General features: G+C 49.1%; 1 protein-coding gene across 3 annotated transcripts in view; it reads left to right on the top strand.

The window, feature by feature from the left end:
* The window catches only part of rabgap1l (RAB GTPase activating protein 1-like), a 698,291-nt gene that overhangs the window by 164,222 nt on the left and 515,674 nt on the right, over positions 1 to 18,395 (top strand). The gene's annotated exons all lie outside the window — the stretch shown is intronic.

Below are 18,395 nucleotides of genomic sequence, written 5' to 3'. Positions count from 1 at the left end.
GTTACTTCCTTACTCCTGCTACCCCCTCACTTGTCTGATTCATTAGATTAGATGCAAGGCTCTTGAAGATTCACCATTTAGTCCTGAGGGAGGGAGTTGAATAGTTTAGGCATGAATATAGGCTGTGTTGCATTTGTGGTTAAATTAGTTCTGTGGCAGTATTTTGATTGTTGTGCGTGTTCTGACCCAGGCAATGTGGACAAGGAACAAAGAGCAAACCATAACTACTGGTAAACCATAACATACCATGCTCTGTAGACAGGGAATTTTTCTGCGAGGTGAAATACAGCACTGTATATGTTACTGGACGCTTTTGGACTGTTGTTCCACCATTAAGTCATCGGAGATTTCCTGTATCAACTCTCTTTGTGTTGCAATATTTTTTTTAAAGTTACTTTTCAATCGGTTGTCTCCCCGTACAGGACTGTCCTCGATGGAGTACAGTTCCATCTACTGTACATCACCCATGTGGGTGTTGGCTGACTCTTATTAATGGGGGGAGGGTTTGGAGCACTGTAAAATCCCCAGCTAAGCCTAATCCCATCCTCCCTAATGTCCACACATGCGCAGTTTTCTGCAGGGATCAATCGATAGCTGTCTGGAGTGTAGGGGGGGTGGGGGTGGGGGGGTCACTGAAGTGAATTTTACTCGTTTAGCTGCATCTCAAGGAGTGTTGAACACTTTACTTATGGTTCCTGTGTTCACTTCCATTGTAAATCTCCTTTGATATTGAAGAAACGCATGCTAGCCAACAGGAAAATCAGGATAACATCCAGCCTTGGACTGAAAATGGATGGGTATCATTCCTACCACTTCGCCATCTCGAGCAGAAAATGCCCAATCACCTCATTAAGCCAGCCATTCAAGGAGGAGACTAGAAGTCAATCTTTACTCGGTTTTCGATTTATTCACAAAGTAAAACATTTTAAATACATATGTTCTAACGCTACAGTGTCAATATCTGTCTCTTTGCACTCTGCTAAGTATTCCAGTAAAATAAACAAATCAACGAATCAAATTAACTCATTTACACCCTCTGAAAAGTGGCTATCTGTATCTTTCCAGGTGCTCAAGCGATTTTCTAATGTTTGCCGTTGATCGATATACACTTAACACACCTCCCTCTGGGACTTCCGGTTGCGGTGATGCGGAGCTGAGCCGCACGTTCGGCAGCTCCCGCTATTAAAGGACTTTCAGGCCTATTTTAGGGCCCCAAACGGCGCTGTTTCGACGATTCCCAGTGGGGGAAGGTGTTTGGAGGAACATTCCCCGAAATTTATGGTACTTACCCGGAGTGGGGCAAAGGAAAAGGCTGCAGCAGCTCCCCAGGAAAAGCGGGGGAAGGAGGACAAAATGGCGGCCGGCGGAGCACCCGAGGACTGGTGGAAGTGGGCGCAGGAGCAGCAAGCTGCTCTCCTGCGCTGTTTTGCGGAGCTGAAGGCTGAGTTGCTGGACTCCCTGAATGCGACTACCAACAAGCTGCTTGAGACCCAGACGGCCCAGGGGGTGGCCATTCAGGAGTTGAAGCGGCAGGCCGCTGAGCGGGAGGAGGAGGGCGTGGTCCTCGTGGGGAAGGTGGAGTTGCACGAGGCACTTCACAAAAAGTGGCAAGACCGCTTGGAGGAGCTGGACGTTCGCACGAGGCGAAAGAATTTGAGGATCCTAGGCCTGGCGGAGGGGCTGGAGGGGTCGGATCGTCCGTCTTATGTGACCACGATGCTGAGCTCGTTGATGGGAGCGGGGTCCTTCCATTTGCCCCTGGAGCTTGAGGGAGCCCACAGAGTGCTGGCTAGGAGGCCCAAGACAAATGAACCCCCGCGGGCGGTGCTGGTGCGGTTCCATCAATTCAGCGACCGGGAGTGTGTGCTGCGCTGGGCCAAGAAAGAGAGGAGCAGCAAGTGGGAGAATTCGGTAGTGTGAATCTACCAGGACTGGAGTGCGGAGGTGGCTAAGCGGCGGCCCGGGTTTAACCGGACGAAGGCGGTGCTGCATGCCAAGCAGGTCAAATTTGGAATGCTGCAGCCTGCGCGTCTGTGGGTGACATATAAGGACCGGCATCACTACTTCGAGTCCCCGGAGGAAGCGTGGGCCTTTGTACAGGCGGAGAAGCTGGACTCGAACTAGGGTCTGGGGGCTGCGGGGTCCGGTGCACTATGGTCGTTGCTGTTTTTGCTGTTGCTGTTTTTGTAATTTTGACATGTGTTTTCTATGCTGGTTTTTTGCTCTGTTTCCGGGTGGGTCTGTTGGGTATGGTTTTGGGTTATGTGGGGAATGCTGGGGGTTTGTTTTTTATTTTCTCTTCTGTACGGGGCTGGGGGATGGGGTGGAGCTGGAATTTGGAGAGCTGCGTCAGAAGGGTGGGGTGGAGCAGTGTGAAAGCGCGGGCTTTCCTCTGGTTTCTCACGCTGCGGGGCAGGGGGGGTGGAGCTGGCGGTGGGGGCGTGGTCTCTACTAGTTTTTTCCCGCGCTGAAGTGGTGCCAAGGAGGTGTGGCAGGAGGGGGGATGACCCCATGTCGGGAGGGGCCGGGTTTTGGCGGGAGTTGCCGGGGTCAGCAGAAGTCAGCTGACTCACGGAAGTACCATGGAGGGTGCGTCGCGGCTAGGAGGGGTCCTAGCCTGGGGGGGGGGGGGGTAGAGGGGAGGCGGTATCGTCATGGGGGAACGGGTCGGGCAGGGTGTGCTGGCCTGGGGCGAGCAGTCGATGAGCTATGGCTAGTCGGCGGGGGAGGGGGGCGGGGTGCCCTCTGATCCGGCTGATCATCTGGAACGTGAGGGGGCTGAATGGGCCGGTTAAGAGAGCTAGGGTATTTTCTCATTTGAAGGGGCTGAAGGCGGACGTGGCTATGCTCCAGGAGACCCACTTGAAGGTGGTGGACCAGGTTCGTCTGAGGAAGGGGTGGGTGGGGCAGGTTTTCCATTCAGGATTAGACGTGAAGAACCGGGAGGTGGCGATTCTGGTGGGGAAGAGGGTGGCGTTCGAGGCGTCTGAGGTGGTGTCGGACAAGGAGGGCAGATATATTATGGTGAAGGGTAGCCTGCAGGGAGAGAAGGTGGTGCTGGTTAATGTGTATGCCCCAAATTGGGATGATGCTGGCTTTATGAGGCGCATGTTGGGCCGCATTCCGGACCTGGAGGCAGGGGGCCTGATCATGGGGGGAGACTTTAACACAGTGCTAGATCCCCCACTGGACCGGTCCAGTTCAAGGACGGGTAGGAGGCCAGCGGCGGCCAAGGTGCTGAGGGGGTTTATGGACCAGATGGGAGGGGTGGATCCCTGGAGGTTTGGGAGGCCGAGGGCGCGGGAGTATTCCTTTTTCTCCCATGTACATAGAACATAGAACATAGAACAGTACAGCACAGAACAGGCCCTTCGGCCCTCGATGTTGTGCCGAGCAATGATCACCCTACTCAAACCCACGTATCCACCCTATACCCGTAACCCAACAACCCCCCCCTTAACCTTACTTTTTAGGACACTACGGGCAAATTAGCATGGCCAATCTACCTAACCCGCACATCTTTAGACTGTGGGAGGAAACCAGAGCACCCGGAGGAAACCCACGCACACACGGGGAGGACGTGCAGACTCCGCACAGACAGTGACCCAGCCGGGAATCGAACCTGGGACCCTGGAGCTGTGAAGCATTTATGCTAACCACCATGCTACCGTGCTGCCCACGGGTTTACTCCCGAATAGATTTTTTCGTCCTGAGCAGGGGATTGATCCCGAAGGTGCTGAATGCCGAGTATTCGGCCATAGCAATTTCAGACCATGCTCCGCACTGGGTCGATCTGGAGATGGGGGAGGCGCGGGACCAGCGCCCGCTGTTGTGCCTGGATGTGGGGATGCTGGCTGATGAGGAGGTGTGTAGGAGGGCCCAGGGAAGTATTGAGGGGTATCTTGAGACCAACGACACGGGGGAGGTCCGGGTGGCGATGGTCTGGGAGGCTCTGAAAGCAGTGATCCGGGGGGAGCTGATTTCCATCCGGGCCCATAGGGAAGGGAGGGAGAGGAGGGAGAGGGAGAGACTGGTGGGGGAGCTCCTGGACGTGGATAGGAGGTACGCGGAGGCCCCGGAGGAGGGGTTGCTGGGGGAATGGCGTAGTTTGCAGGCCGAGTTCGACTTGTTGACCACCAGAAAGGCGGAGACACAGTGGAGGAGGGCGCAAGGCGCGGTATATGAGTATGGGGAGAAGGCGAGCAGGATGTTGGCGCATCAGCTCCGTAGGCGAGATGCGGCTAGGGAAATTGGTGAAGTGATGGATAAGGGTGGAAATGTGGTGCAGAATGGGGGCAGCGGTGAACGGGGTCTTTAGGGACTTCTCCGAGGAACTGTATCGGTCGGAGCCACCAATGGCGGGGGGGGGGGGGTTGGTTGGAGAGCTTCATGAACAGGCTACGTTTCTCAAAGGTGCAAGAGGAGCTGGTGGAGGGGCTGGGGGCGCCGATAGAGTTGGAGGAGCTAGTCAGGGGGACTGGTCAAATGCAGTCAGGTAAGGCGCCGGGCCGGATGGGTTCCAGGTGGAATTTTATAAAAAGTATGCGGTTCTGGTGGGCCCCCTGTTGGTGCGAGCCTTCAATGAGGCATGAGAGGGGGGGGGGGGGGGGGGGGCCTTTGCCCCCGCCGATGTCACGGGCGCTGATTTCTTTGATCCTGAAGTGGGATAAGGACCCCCTGCAGTGTGGATCATACAGGCCAATCTCGCTCCTCAATGTGGATGCTAAGTTGCTGGCGAAGATCCTGGCCACCAGGATAGAGGACTGTGTGCCAGGGGTGATACACGAGGATCAGACAGGGTTTTTCAAGAGAAGACAGCTCAACAAGAATGTGCGGAGATTGTTAAATGTTATTATGATGCCGGCGGTGGAGGGGGAGGCGGTGATAGTGGTGGCGCTGGATGCAGAGAAGGCGTTTGATAGAGTTGAGTGGGGGTACCTGTGGGAGGTGCTGGAGCGGTTCGGATTCGGGGAGGGGGTTCATCAAATGGATGAGGTTGCTCTATGAGGCCCCGATGGCGAGTGTAGTTACCAATGGAAGGAGATCAGAGTACTTCAGGCTCTACCGTGGGACCAGGCAGGGGTGTCCCCTGTCCCCCTTGCTTTTTGCACTGGCGATAGAACCTTTGGCTTTGGTGCTGAGGGAGTCGGGGAGGTGGAGGGGCCTGGTGCGGGGTGGGGAGGAACATCGTGTATCGCTGTATGCGGACGACCTGCTATTGTATGTGGCGGACCCAGAGGGGGGAATGCCGGGGGTGATGGAGCTGTTGGCTGAGTTTGGGAGCTTCTCGGGCTATAAGTTAAATCTAGGCAAGAGTGAGGTATTTGTAGTACACCCGATGATCAGGAGGAGGGAATTGGGAGGCTCCCGTTTAAGAGGGCAGTGAAGAGTTTCAGATACCTGGGGGTGCAGGTGGCCAGGGGTTGGGGGACTCTCCATAAGCTTAATTTTACCAGGCTTGTGGAGCAGATGGAGGAGGAATTCAAAAGGTGGGACATAGTGCCGCTATCGCTGGCGGGTAGAGTGCAGTCCGTCAAAATGACGGTTCTCCCGAGGTTCTTGTTCCTCTTTCAGTGTTTGCCCATCTTTATCCCTAGGGCCTTTTTTAGGAGGGCGACTAGCAGCATCATGAGCTTTCTTTGGGCGCATGGGACCCCGAGGGAGAAGAGGGTCTTCTTGGAGCGGGGTAGAGATGGTGGGGGGCTGGCGTTACCCAACCTCTCGGGGTATTATTGGGCGGCCAATGTGTCGATGGTGCGCAAGTGGGTGATGGAGGGGGAGGGGGCAGCATGGAAACGGTTGGAGATGGCGTCCTGTGGAGGAACAAGCCTGGGGGCCCTGGTAACGGCGCCGTGGCCGCTCCCTGCTACGAGGTGTACCACGAGTCCGGTGGTGGCGGCTACCCTCAAGATTTGGGGCAGTGGAGGCGACATAGGGGGGAAGTGGGGGGCTTGATGTAGGCTCCGTTAAGGGGGAACCAGGGAACATTGATGGGGGGGGTTCCAGGGTTGGCACAGAGCGGGCATCAGACAGCTGAGGGACCTGTTCATTGATGGGAGGTTTGCGAGCCTGGGGGAGTTGGAGGAGAAATTTGGGCTCCCCTCGAGGAACATGTTCAGGTACCTGCAGGTAAAGGCGTTTGCTAGGTGGCAGGTGGAGGGATTCCCTTTGCTTCCCGCGAGGGGGTGAGTGACAGGGTGCTTTCGGGGGTCTGGGTCGGGGATGGGAAGATATCTGATATCTGCAAGGTAATGCAGGAGGTGGAGGAGGCGTCAGTAGAGGAGCTAAAGGCTAAGTGGGAGGGGGAACTGGGGGAACAGATCGAAGATGGGACATGGGCTGATGCCCTGGAGAGGGTTAACTCTTCCTCCTCATGTGCGCGGCTTACCGTCATCCAATTCAAGGTGCTACACTGGGCCCATATGTCCGGGTCTAGGATGAGTAGGTTCTTTGGGGGCGAAGACAGGTGTGTCAGGTGTTCGGGGAGTCCAGCGAACCATGCCCATATGTTCTGGGCATGCCCGGCACTGGAGGAGTTCTGGAAAGGGGTGGCGAGGACGGTGTCGCGGGTGGTGGGATCCAGGGTCAAGCCAGGCTGGGGACTCACGATTTTTGGGGTTGGGGTGGAGCCGGGAGTGCAGGAGGCGAAAGAGGCCGGAGTGCTGGCCTTTGCGTCCCTAGTAGCCCGGCGGAGGGTCTTGCTACAGTGGAAGGATGCGAGACTCCCAAGCGTGGAGACCTGGATCAACGACATGGCGGGTTTTATTAAGCTAGAGAAGGTCAAATTCGTCCCGAGAGGATCGGTACAAGGGTTCTTTAGGCGGTGGCAACCGTTCCTCGACTTTCTGGCTCAGCGATAGGATACTGGATCAGCAGCAGCAGCAACCCGGGGGGGGTGGGGGGTACGGGGGACGTTGACTATGTTTGCTTATTTAATTTTAATTTAATTTATTTTTAAGTTCTCTTGTTGTTTACTGGGTTTGGGGGTGTGGGGGTGGGGGGGTGTGATACATGCCTTGATACGGTCTTGGGGGTGTTACAGTTATTATGGGGTTTTAGTGTTGCTTTTCATTGTTTGTTATATTTTCTGTAAAAAATTCCAATAAAAATTATTTTAAAAAAAACACACCTCCCTCTGTCGTTCAAAGCATCACTGCTGAGTACCCCAATATCCATGCCAGAAGCTGAATGTTTTGTCTGGGCTTCCAAGAGCAAGGCAGGTCAGGTACCCGTGAGTGGCCCATCTACTGACCCCTCCAAGCTTCCCCAAGGCTCTGACCATTACTTGTTGGAAGCAGATTCACTCGTAACTTTGGCTGGGTACTTGGAAATGAGAAATCTGTAGCACTATTTGGAGAAAAGCAGGTGTGTGTGACTTATGGGATGGCTCTTTCGGAGCTTTTCAAAGAACTTAAGACGGGCATGATGGGCCGAATGGCCTCCTGAGTTGTATTATTCTAGATTCCACATATACAAAAACTCAACTCGCCAGAATGGGCAGAACCTGAATAGTTGGAAGAACACCAGGCAGGACAAAGCAGACAGTCTGATCAAAATTCCTGCCATTGGACTCCACATGTATTGAAAACAAAATTGTTTTAATTAATTTACGGGATGTGGACGTCACTGGTTAGGCCAGCATTTATTGTCCATCCCTAGTTGCCCTCTTGGTATATTGTGGTTGCAATATGTACAGGTTGTACTGTAACAAGTCCAAAAGTTTACTATGAAAGCACTTCCCAGTCCCACCTCACAATATTAAGACCATAAGACATAGGAGCAGAATTAGGCCACTCGGCCCATTGAGTCTTCTCCGCCATTCAATTATGGCCGATATTTTCTCATCCCCATTCTCCTGCCTTCTCCCCATAACCCCATATCCCCTTATTGATCAAAAACCTATCTATCTCTGTCTTAAAATCACTCCGTAATTTGGCCTCCACGGCTTTCTGCGTATTGTGGGAGTACCATTTCTTCCAAGCTCCCTATGAACTTGCAAACCATCCCAACATGGACATTGACTAATGCTCTTTCATACTTGCCAGGGCTAGCATCCTGAAATTTCCCACTTAGTGCCACGATAGGAGCATCACTGCCACCCGCACTGCAGCTGTTCAAGGAGAAGACTATCAACTCCTTGGAGCAGCTACAGACAGCAGCAAATGTGGTTTGGCCAGCACCACCCACATTCTGAGATTTATATTAAAAAAACTGCTATTCCAGCTCTGATTGACTATCTCAAGTCCCGTTCGCCCATCTCCCCTATCCTTGTTTTTTATTTTTATTATTATTATTATTATTATTATTATAATAATAATAATTATTTTTTTGCCCCTATGCTTGTTAACATCTATAGGCTTCCCGGTTCATTAATGCTTATTTTCAAAACCCTCCAAGGCCTCACACCTTCTTAGCTCTATAACCTTCTCCAACTTCTCTACCATTGTCCATTTCTGGCTTCTTGTGCATCGGCAATTTTAATCACTGAAATTCCCTGGTTGTAAGCTCTGGTTCTCCCTCGATATGTCTCTCCATCCCTCTTTTGTCCTTTAAAACGCTCTATAAAACCTTCTTCAAGGAAGTGTTTGGCTCAGTATCAAATTTTTGCTCCTGTGAAACATTAACATTACCAGCTGTATTAAGTCTTGGTGCTGCACTTTAGTGTATTTGCCCATCATTGGATGTGTTACTTGTGTGCTCCCAGCAATGTGGACAAAACAGTGTTTTTGTGCTTTTCTGACCCCTCAAAAAATGAATATTGTCCTTCTGAAACCTGGAATCATTATTGTCAGATGAGCACTCTGAACAAATTCTGATAATTACAGTATACTAAAGACATTGACAAGCTGAGTGCTTTCATTTCTTAATGATTTTTACTCCACAGTGGATGAATTTGTGATGAATTGTTGAAATTACCAGCCTTGAGAATTTAGCCAGTTATTTTTAGCACAGCACAGCTTAGTTTATTTTCATATTTTTTTTCAATTTTCTGAGAGTATAATTTATGTTGCTGCTTGGTATAAAGCTATTAAAGCAGCCGTTATAATCCATAATCAGACAGTCAGCACTGTAAACTCACAAGGCAGCACTCAAATGCATTTCCATCTCAGAACTTTTCTACTTCACTTTATAGACAAGTTCACATATAATTGTAATCTCTATCAAAAACTTGCTATAACTATTAATTTGAGATTGTCATCGCGATAGTGAATTATACCCTTGAGTGCCTGAAGTTAAAATGGTACCTCTACCGTGCCCTCATCAAATACTCCCAGGGCAGGAACAGCACGGACAAACAGGACTTGAAATAGTCATGGTTATAAAGCACCCTGTATGCTGCCCCTGTCAAACATTCCCAGGGCAGGTACAAAATTGAATTGGATACAGAATAACATTTATTCTACACTGTCCCCATCAAACACTCCCAGGGCAGGTACAGAACAGGGTTAGATACAGAGTAAAGCTCCCTTTACACTGTCTCCATCAAACCCTCCTAGGACATGTACAGCATGTGGTGAGATACAGAGTAAAGATCCTTCTACACTATCCCCATCAAAAGCTTGCAGGTCAGTTACAGCATGGGGTTAGATACAGAATGAAGCTCCCTCTGCACTGTCCCTCAAACACTCCCAGGACAGATACTCACGGTTGGTGTGTTGCCTCCCAGGTGCCAGGGTTCGTGATGTCTCTGATCGTGTTTTTGGGATCCTTAAGGGGGAGGGGGAGCAGCCCCAAGTCGTGGTCCACATAGGTACCAACGACATAGGTAGGAAGAGAGATGGGGATTTGAGACAGAAATTCAGGGAGCTAGGGTGGAAGCTGAGAGCTAGAACAAACAGAGTTGTTATCTCTGGGTTGTTACCCGTGCCACGTGCTAGTGAAGTGAGAAATAAGGAGAGAGAGGAGTTGAACACGTGGCTACAGGGATGGTGCAGGAGGGAGGGTTTTGGTTTCCTGGATAATTGGGGCTCATTCTGGGGTAGGTGGGACCTCTACAAACAGGGTGGTCTTCACCTGAACCAGAGGGGTACCAATATCCTGGGGGGGAGATTTGCTAGTGCTCTTCGGGGGGGGGGGGGTTAAACTAATTCAGCAGGGGGATGGGAACCTAAATTGTAGTCCCAGTGTACAGGATGTTGAGAGTAGTGAGGTCAGGGATAGGGTTAAAAGTTCGAAAGAGGGCACCGGCAAGCAGGACTCTGGTTTGAAGTGTGTCTACTTCAACGCCAGGAGCATCCGGAATAAGGTGGGTGAGCTTGCAGCATGGGTTGGTACCTGGGATCTCGATGTTGTGGCGATTTCGGAGACATGGGTAGAGCAGGGACAGGAATGGTTGTTGCAGGTTCCAGGATTTAGATGTTTCTGTAAGAACAGAGAAGATGGTAAAAGAGGGGGGGTGTGTGTGGCATTGTTAATCAAGGAAAGTATTACGGCGGTAGAAAGGACGCTTGAGGATTCGTCTACTGAGGTAGTATGGGCCGAGGTTAGGAACAGTAGAGGAGAGGTCACCCTGTTGGGAGTTGTCTATAGACCTCCGAATAGTTCCAGAGATGTAGAGGAAAGGATTGCAAAGATGATTCTCGACAGGAGCGAGAGTAACAGATAGTTGTTATGGGGGACTTTAACTTGCCAAATATTGACTGGAAATACTATAGTTCGAGTACTATAGATGGGTCAGTTTTTGTGCAGTGTGTGCAGGAGGGTTTTCTGACACAGTATGTAGACAGGCCAACAAGGGGCGAGGCCACATTGGATTTGGTACTGGGTAATGAACCGGGCCAGGTGTTAGATTAGTAGGTGAGCACTTTGGTGATAGTGATCACAACTCAGTTATGTTTACTTTAGCAATGGGCAGGGATAGGTATATACCGCAAGGCAAGAATTATAGCTGGGGGAAAGGCAATTATGATGCTATTCGGCAAGATTTAGGATGTATAGGATGGGGAAGGAAACTGCAGGGGATGGGTACAATCGAAATGTGGAGCTTTTTCAAGGAACAGCTACTGCGTGTCCTTGATAAGTATGTACCTGTCAGGCAGGGAGGAAGTTGTTGAGCAAGGGAACCGTGGTTTACTAAGGAAGTTGAAGCACTTGTCAAGAGGAAGAAGAAGGCTTATGTAGGATGAGACATGAAGGCTCAGTTAGGGCACTTGAGAGTTACAAGTTAGCCAGGAAGGACCTAAAGGGAGAGTTAAGAAGAGCGAGGAGAGGATACGAAAAGTCGTTGGCAGATAGGATCAAGGAAAACCCTAAGGCTTTCTATAGGTATATCAGGAACAAAAGAATGACTAGAGTAAGATTAGGGCCAATCAAGGATAGTAGTGGAAAGTTGTGTGTGGAATCAGAGGAGATAGGGGAAGCGTTAAATGGATATTTTTCGTCAATGTTTACACTGGAGAAAGACAATGTTGTCGAGGAGAACACTCAGGTTCAGTCGACCAGGCTAGATGGAATTGAGGTTCAAAAGGAGGAGGTGTTAGCAATTTTGGAAAATGTCAAAATAGATAAGTCCCCTGGGCCAGATGGGATTTATCCTAGGATTCTCTGGGAAGCCAGGGAGGAGATTGCACAGCCTTTGTCCTTGATCTTTATGTCGTCTTTGTCGACAGGAATAGTGCCGGAAGACTGGAGGATAGCAAATGTTGTCCCCTTGTTCAAGAAGGGGAGTAGAGACAACCCTGGTAATTATAGACCTGTGAGCCTTACTTCGGTTGTGGGTAAAATGTTGGAAAAGGTTATAGGAGATAGGGTTTATAATCATCTTGAAAAGAACAAGTTGATTAGCGATAGTCAACACGGTTTTGTGAAGGGTAGGTCATGCCTCACAAACCTTATTGAGTTTTTTGAGAAGGTGACCAAACAAGTGGATCAGGGTAAAGCTGTTGATGTGGTATATATGGAGTTCAGTAAGGCGTTTGATAAGGTTCCCCACGGTAGGCTATTGCAGAAATAGCGGTTTGGATCAGTAATTGGCTAGCTGAAAGAAGACAGAGGGTGGTGGTTGATGGCAAATGTTCATCCTGGAGTTCAGTTACTAGTGGTGTACCGCAAGGATCTGTTTTGGGGCCACTGCTGTTTGTCATTTTTATAAATGACCTGGAAGAGGGTGTAGAAGGATGGGTTAGTAAATTTGCAGATGACACGAAGGACGGTGGAGTTGTGGATAGTGCTGAAGGATGTTATAGGATACAGAGGGACATAGATAAGCTGCAGAGCTGGGCTGAGAGGTGGCAGATGGAGTTTAATGCGGAAAAGTGTGAGGTGGTTCACTTTGGAAGGAGTAACAGGAATGCAGAGTACTGGGCTAATGGCAAGATTCTTGGTAGTGTAGATGAACAGAGAGATCTCGGCATCCAGGTACATGAATCCCTGAAAGTTGCCACCCAGGTTAATAGGGCTGTTAAGAAGGTATATGGTGTGCTAGCCTTTATAAGCAGGGGGATTGAGTTTCGGAACCACAAGGTCATGCTGCAGCTGTACATAACTCTGGTGCGGCCGCACCTGGAGTACTGCGTGCAGTTCTGGTCACCATATTATAGGAAGGATGTGGAAGCTTTGGAAAGGGTTCAGAGGAGATTTACTAGGATGTTGCCTGGTATGGAGGGAAGGTCTTACGAGGAAAGGCTCAGGGAATTGAGGTTGTTTTCGTTAGAGAGGAGAAGGCTGAGAGGTGACTTAATAGAGACATATAAGATAGTCAGAGGGTTAGATAGGGTGGACAGTGAGAGTCTTTTTCCTCGGATGGTGATGACCAACACGAGGGGACATAGCTTTAAATTGAGGGGTGATAGATATAGGACAGATATCAGAGGCAGTTTCTTTACTCAGAGAGTAGTAGGGGTGTGGAACGCCCTGCCTGCAACAGTAGTAGACTCACCAACTTTAAGGGCATTTAAGTGGTCACTGGATAGACATATGGATGAAAATGGAATAGTGTAGGTCAGATAGGCTTCAGATGGTTTCACAGGTCGGCGCAACATCGAGGGCCGAAGGGCCCGTACTGCGCTGTAGTGTTCTATGTTCTATACAGCACGGCATTAGATACAGAGTAAAGCTCCTCTCCGCTGTCTACCATCAAACCTTCCTAGGGTAGGTATAACATGGGGTTCAATACAGAGTAAAGCTCCGTCTATGCTGTCCCTGTCAAATGCTTCCAGGGCAGGTACAGAATGGAATTGGATACAGAATAAAGTTTCCTCTACACTGACCCCATCAAACACTCTCAGGACAGGTACAGCATAGGGTTAGATACAGAAATATATGAGAGAAATTGGGACTGATCTGCTTTAGAGAGGAGATTTGATAGAGGTGTTCACAATCATGAATTTGGATAGAGTAGATCGGGAGAAACTGTGCTGAATTTGGGTGCATTTGAGTGCTATAGTGAGAGTTTGGTGACTGAGGGATATTAAGGGTTCATTTTTATCTAATGTCTAGTCTTTTATTTAGTTAATTATTTTTAAAGTTGCTGTTTGGTTTAAAGTTGCTGTTTGGTTTAGAAGAAGGTGAATTTTCAATCAGCTTTAAACAAAGGTGCTACTTGAGCTACTTGTAGCTGGAGCTTGTTAATTAGTCAATTGGATTAGGCCAGTTTTCAGAGACTAGAATCACAGTACAAAGGTGAGTCAGCTACAGCGCAGACTGCACTGAGTGCTGTATTTGGGTGCATTTGAGTGCTATAGTGAGAGTTTGGTGACTGAGAGAGTTAGGTGAGGAGGGAGTAAGGTGCTCCTTTCATTTCATATCCTAGATTTCCTCAAAGAGCTTGAAGGGAGTTAGGGATTTACAGAGAGTGCAGCTGATTGAGAGCAGAGTCAGAGGGCGGAGTTCCAGTTGGTCCACAGGGCAACTATATTCTAAGGTAAGAGGGGAAGGAGGCTAGGGCAGTTGCATGCTCCTCCTGTAGGCTGTAGGTGGTGAGGGATACCACCAGTGTCCCCGCTGAGGATCTAAAAAGTGATCATAGGGAGTTAGGTTGGAAGCTAAAGAGCAGGACAAGCAGAGTAGTGATCTCAGGATTGCTACTGGTGCCACGTGCAAGTGAGGCAAGGAACAGAGAGCGAGTGGAGCTGAAGACATGGCTACAGGGCTGGTGCAGGAGGGAAGGCTTCAGATATGTGCATCATTGGGATATCCTCTGGGGAAGGTGGGACCTGTACATGAAGGACGGATTGCACCTAAACTGGAGGGGCACCAATATCCTGGGTGGAATGTTTGCTAGATCTCTTCGGGAGGGTTTAAACTAGTTTGGCATAGGGATAGGAACCAGAGCTGTGGATCAGAGGTTAGGGTAGCTGTTGAACAGGCAGAAATAGTATGCAGCAAGTCTGTGGGTAAGGATAGACGGTTGATAGGGCAAAGTTGCATTCAGTGGAGTGGGTTAAAGTGTGTCTGTTTCGATGCAAGGAGTGTCAGGAATAAGGGAGATGAACTTAGAGCATGGATCAGTACTTGGAACTACGATATTGTGGCCATTATGGAGACATGGATTTCACAGGGTCAGGAATGGTTGTTAGATGTTCCGGGGTTTAGATGTTTTCAGAAGAATAGGGAGGGAGGTAAAAGAGGAAGGGGTGTGGCACTGTTAATTAGGGAGTGCACCACAGCTGCAGAAAAGGAGGTAGCTGAAGAGGGTTTGTCAATTGAGTCAGTATGGTTGGAAGTCAGAAACAAGAAAGGAGCAGTCACTTTATTGGGAGTTTTTTATAGACCCCCCAATAGCAGCAGAGGTGGAGGAACAGATTGGGCGGCAGATCTTGGAAAGGTGCAGAAGAGTTGTTGTCATGAGTGACTTCAACTTTCCTAATATTGACTGGAACCTCCTTAGTGCAAATGGTGTGGATGGAGCAGATTTTGACAGGTGTGTACAGGAAGGATTCCTGACTCAATATGTAGATAGGCCGACTAGGAGGGAGGCCATATTGGACTTGGTGCTCGGTAGCGAACCAGGCCAGGTGTCAGATATCTCGGTGGGAGAGCATTTCGGTGACAGTGACCACAACTCCTTGACCTTTACCATAGTCATGGAGAGGGATAGGAACACACAGTATGGGAAGGCATTTAATTGGGGGAGGGGGAACTATACTGCTATTAGACAGGAGCTGAGGAGCATAAAGTGGGAACAATTGTTCTTGGGGAAATGCACAACAGTAATGTGGGGATTGTTTAAGGAGGACTTGTTGCGAGTGCTGAAGTGCTTTTTCCACTGAGACGAGGAAGGAATGGTAAGGTGAAGGAGCCTTGGATGACAAGAGAAGTGGAGCTTCTAGTCAAGAGGAAGAAGGAAGCGTACGTAAGGTTGAGGAAGCAAGGATCTGATTCGGCTCTTGAGGGTTACAGGAGACTCATCCGGAGTGAGACTCATACAGAGTGGGAGATTGAAACTTGGTAATTTGGTGCAGTGAGGTAATTCGGTGCAGAGTGTGAGGAGGTGCTTTTTAACCCTGGTAAGTGACTGGTAAGTAGTCTCTCTTTTTCTTTTCATTGTCTAATTTATTTATTTTTACTTCGAAATTCTAGTTGTTTAACTTTACCTAGGGTTTAAGACATGGCAGGAGATCCCAGACCCGTGTCATGCTCCTCGTGTGCGATGTGGGAGCTCAGGGACACGTCCACTGTCCCTGGCTCCTTCACGTGCAAGAAGTGTGTTCAGTTGCAGCTCTTGTTAGACCGCTTGACGGCTCTGGAGCTGCGGATGGACTCACTTTGGAGCATCCACGATGCTGAGGAGGTCGTGGATAGCACGTTCAGTGAGTTGGTCACACCGCAGGTGAAGGTTACTGAGGGAGATAGAAAATGGGTGACCAAAAGAAAGAGCAAGAGTAGGAAGGCAGTGCATTTAATTGGGGGTCATCTCCCTGCAAAACAGATATACCGCTTTGGATACTGTTGAGGAAGATGGCTCACCAGGGGAAGGCAGCAGCAGCCAGGTTCATGGCACCGTGGCTGGCTCTGCTGCACAGCAGGGCAGGAAGAAAAATGGCAGGGCTATAGTGATAGGGGACTCGATCGTAAGGGGAATAGACAGGCGGTTCTGTGGACGCAATCGAGACTCCAGGATGGTATGTTGCCTCCGTGGTGCAAGGGTCAAGGATGTCTCGGAGCGGCTGCAGGACATTCTGGGGGGGGAGGGTGAACAGCCAGCTGTCGTGGTGCACATAGGCACCAACGATATAGGTAAAAAACGGGATGAGGTCCTACAAGCGGAATTCAGGGAGTTAGGAGTTAAACTAAAAAGTAGGACCTCAAAGGTAGTAATCTCAGGATTGCTACCAGTGCCACGAGCTAGTCAGAGTAGGAATGTCAGGATAGATAGGATGAATGCGTGGCTCGAGAGATGGTGCAAGAGGGAGGGATTCAAATTCCTGGGGCATTGGGACCGGTTCTGGGGGAGGTGGGACCAGTACAAACCGGACAGTCTGCACTTGGGCAGGACTGGAACCGATGTCCTAGGGGGGGTGTTTTCTAGAGCTGTTGGGGAGGGTTTAAACTAATGTGGCAGGGGGATGGGAACCAATGCTGGAAGTTGGAAGGTAGTAAAACAGGGACAGAAACAAAAGGCAGTAAGGGGAAAAGTGCAAGGCAGAGAAGACATAGTCAGAAATCCATAAGGGCGACAGTACAAGGTACAGTGACTGAGGGGAGCACAGTGAATAGGCCCAGTAATAACAAAAGGAATAAAACTGGAGATGTTAAGATTCAAAACAGAGGTAACAAAACCAACATAAGTGTACTTTACCTGAATGCTCGTAGTATTCGGAATAAAGTAAATGAGTTGGTGGCACAAATCATCGTAAATGACTATGATTTAGTGGCCATTACTGGAACATGGTTAAAGGATGGTCATGACTGGGAGTTAAATATCCGAGGGTATCAAACTATTCGGAAGGACAGAGTGGATGGTAAGGGAGGTGGTGTTGCTCTGTTATTTAAGGATGACATCCGGGCAATAGTAAGGGATGACATCGGTGCTATGGAGGATATGGTTGAATCCATTTGGGTGGAAATCAGGAATAGTAAGGCGAAAAAGTCACTGATAGGAGTAGTCTATCGGCCACCAAATAGTAACGAGATGGTGGGGCAGGCAATAAACAAAGAAATAACTGATGCATGTAGAAATGGTACAGCAGTTATCATGGGGGATTTTAATCTACATGTCGATTGGTTTAACCAGGTCGGTCAAGGCAACCGTGAGGAGGAGTTTATAGAATGTATCCGCGATAGTTTCCTAGAACAGTATGTAATGGAACCTACGAGGGAACAAGCGGTCCTAGATCTTGTCCTGTGTAATGAGACAGGATTGATTCATGATCTCATAGTTAGGGATCCTCTCGGAAGGAGCGATCACAATATGGTGGAATTTAAAATACAGATGGAGGGTGAGAAAGTAAAATCAAATACTAGTGTTTTGTGTTTAAACAAAGGAGATTGCAAGGGGATGAGAGAAGAACTAGCTAAGGTAGACTGGGAGCTAAGACTTTATAGTGGAACAGTGGAGAACCTTCCAAGCGATTTTTCACAGTGCTCAGCAAAGGTTTATACCAACAAAAAGGAAGGACGGAAGAAAGAGGGAAAATCGACCGTGGATATCTAAGGAAATAAGGGAGAGTATCAAATTGAAGGAAAAAGCATATAAAGTGGCAAAGATTGCTGGGAGATTAGAGGACTGGGAAATCTTTAGGGGGCAACAGAAAGCTACTAAAAAAGCTATAAAGAAGAGTAAGATAGAGTATGAGAGTAAACTTGCTCAGAATATAAAAACAGACAGTAAAAGTTTTTACAAATATATAAGACAAAAAAGAGTGGCTAAGGTAAATATTGGTCCTTTAGAGGATGAGAAGGGAGTTTTAATAATGGGAAATGAGGAAATGGCTGAGGAACTGAACAGGTTTTTTGGGTCGGTCTTCACAGTGGAAGACACAAATAACATGCCAGCGACTGATAGAAATGAGGCTATGACAGGTGAGGACCTTGAGAGGATTGTTATCACTAAGGAGGGAGTGATGGGCAAGCTAATGGGGCTAAAGGTAGACAAGTCTGGCCCTGATGGAATGCATCCCAGAGTGCTAAAAGAAATGGCTAGGGAAATTGCAGATGCACTAGTGATAATTTACCGAAATTCACTAGACTCTGGGGTGGTCCCGGTGGATTGGAAATTAGCAAACGTGACGCCACTGTTTAAAAAAGGAGGTAGGCAGAAAGCAGGAAATTATAGGCCAGTGAGTTTAGCTTCGGTAATAGGGAAGGTGCTGGAATCTATCATCAAGGAAGAAATTGCGAGGCATCTGGATAGAAATTGTCCCATTGGGCAGACGCAGCATGGGTTCGTAAAAGGCAGGTCATGCCTAACTAATTTAGTGGAATTTTTTGAGGACATTACCAGTGCAGTAGATAAC

This window comes from Scyliorhinus canicula, chromosome 4 (genome assembly GCF_902713615.1).
Source record: "Scyliorhinus canicula chromosome 4, sScyCan1.1, whole genome shotgun sequence".
Lineage (NCBI taxonomy): Eukaryota > Metazoa > Chordata > Chondrichthyes > Carcharhiniformes > Scyliorhinidae > Scyliorhinus > Scyliorhinus canicula.
This window is presented reverse-complemented; position numbering and strand designations above follow the sequence as displayed.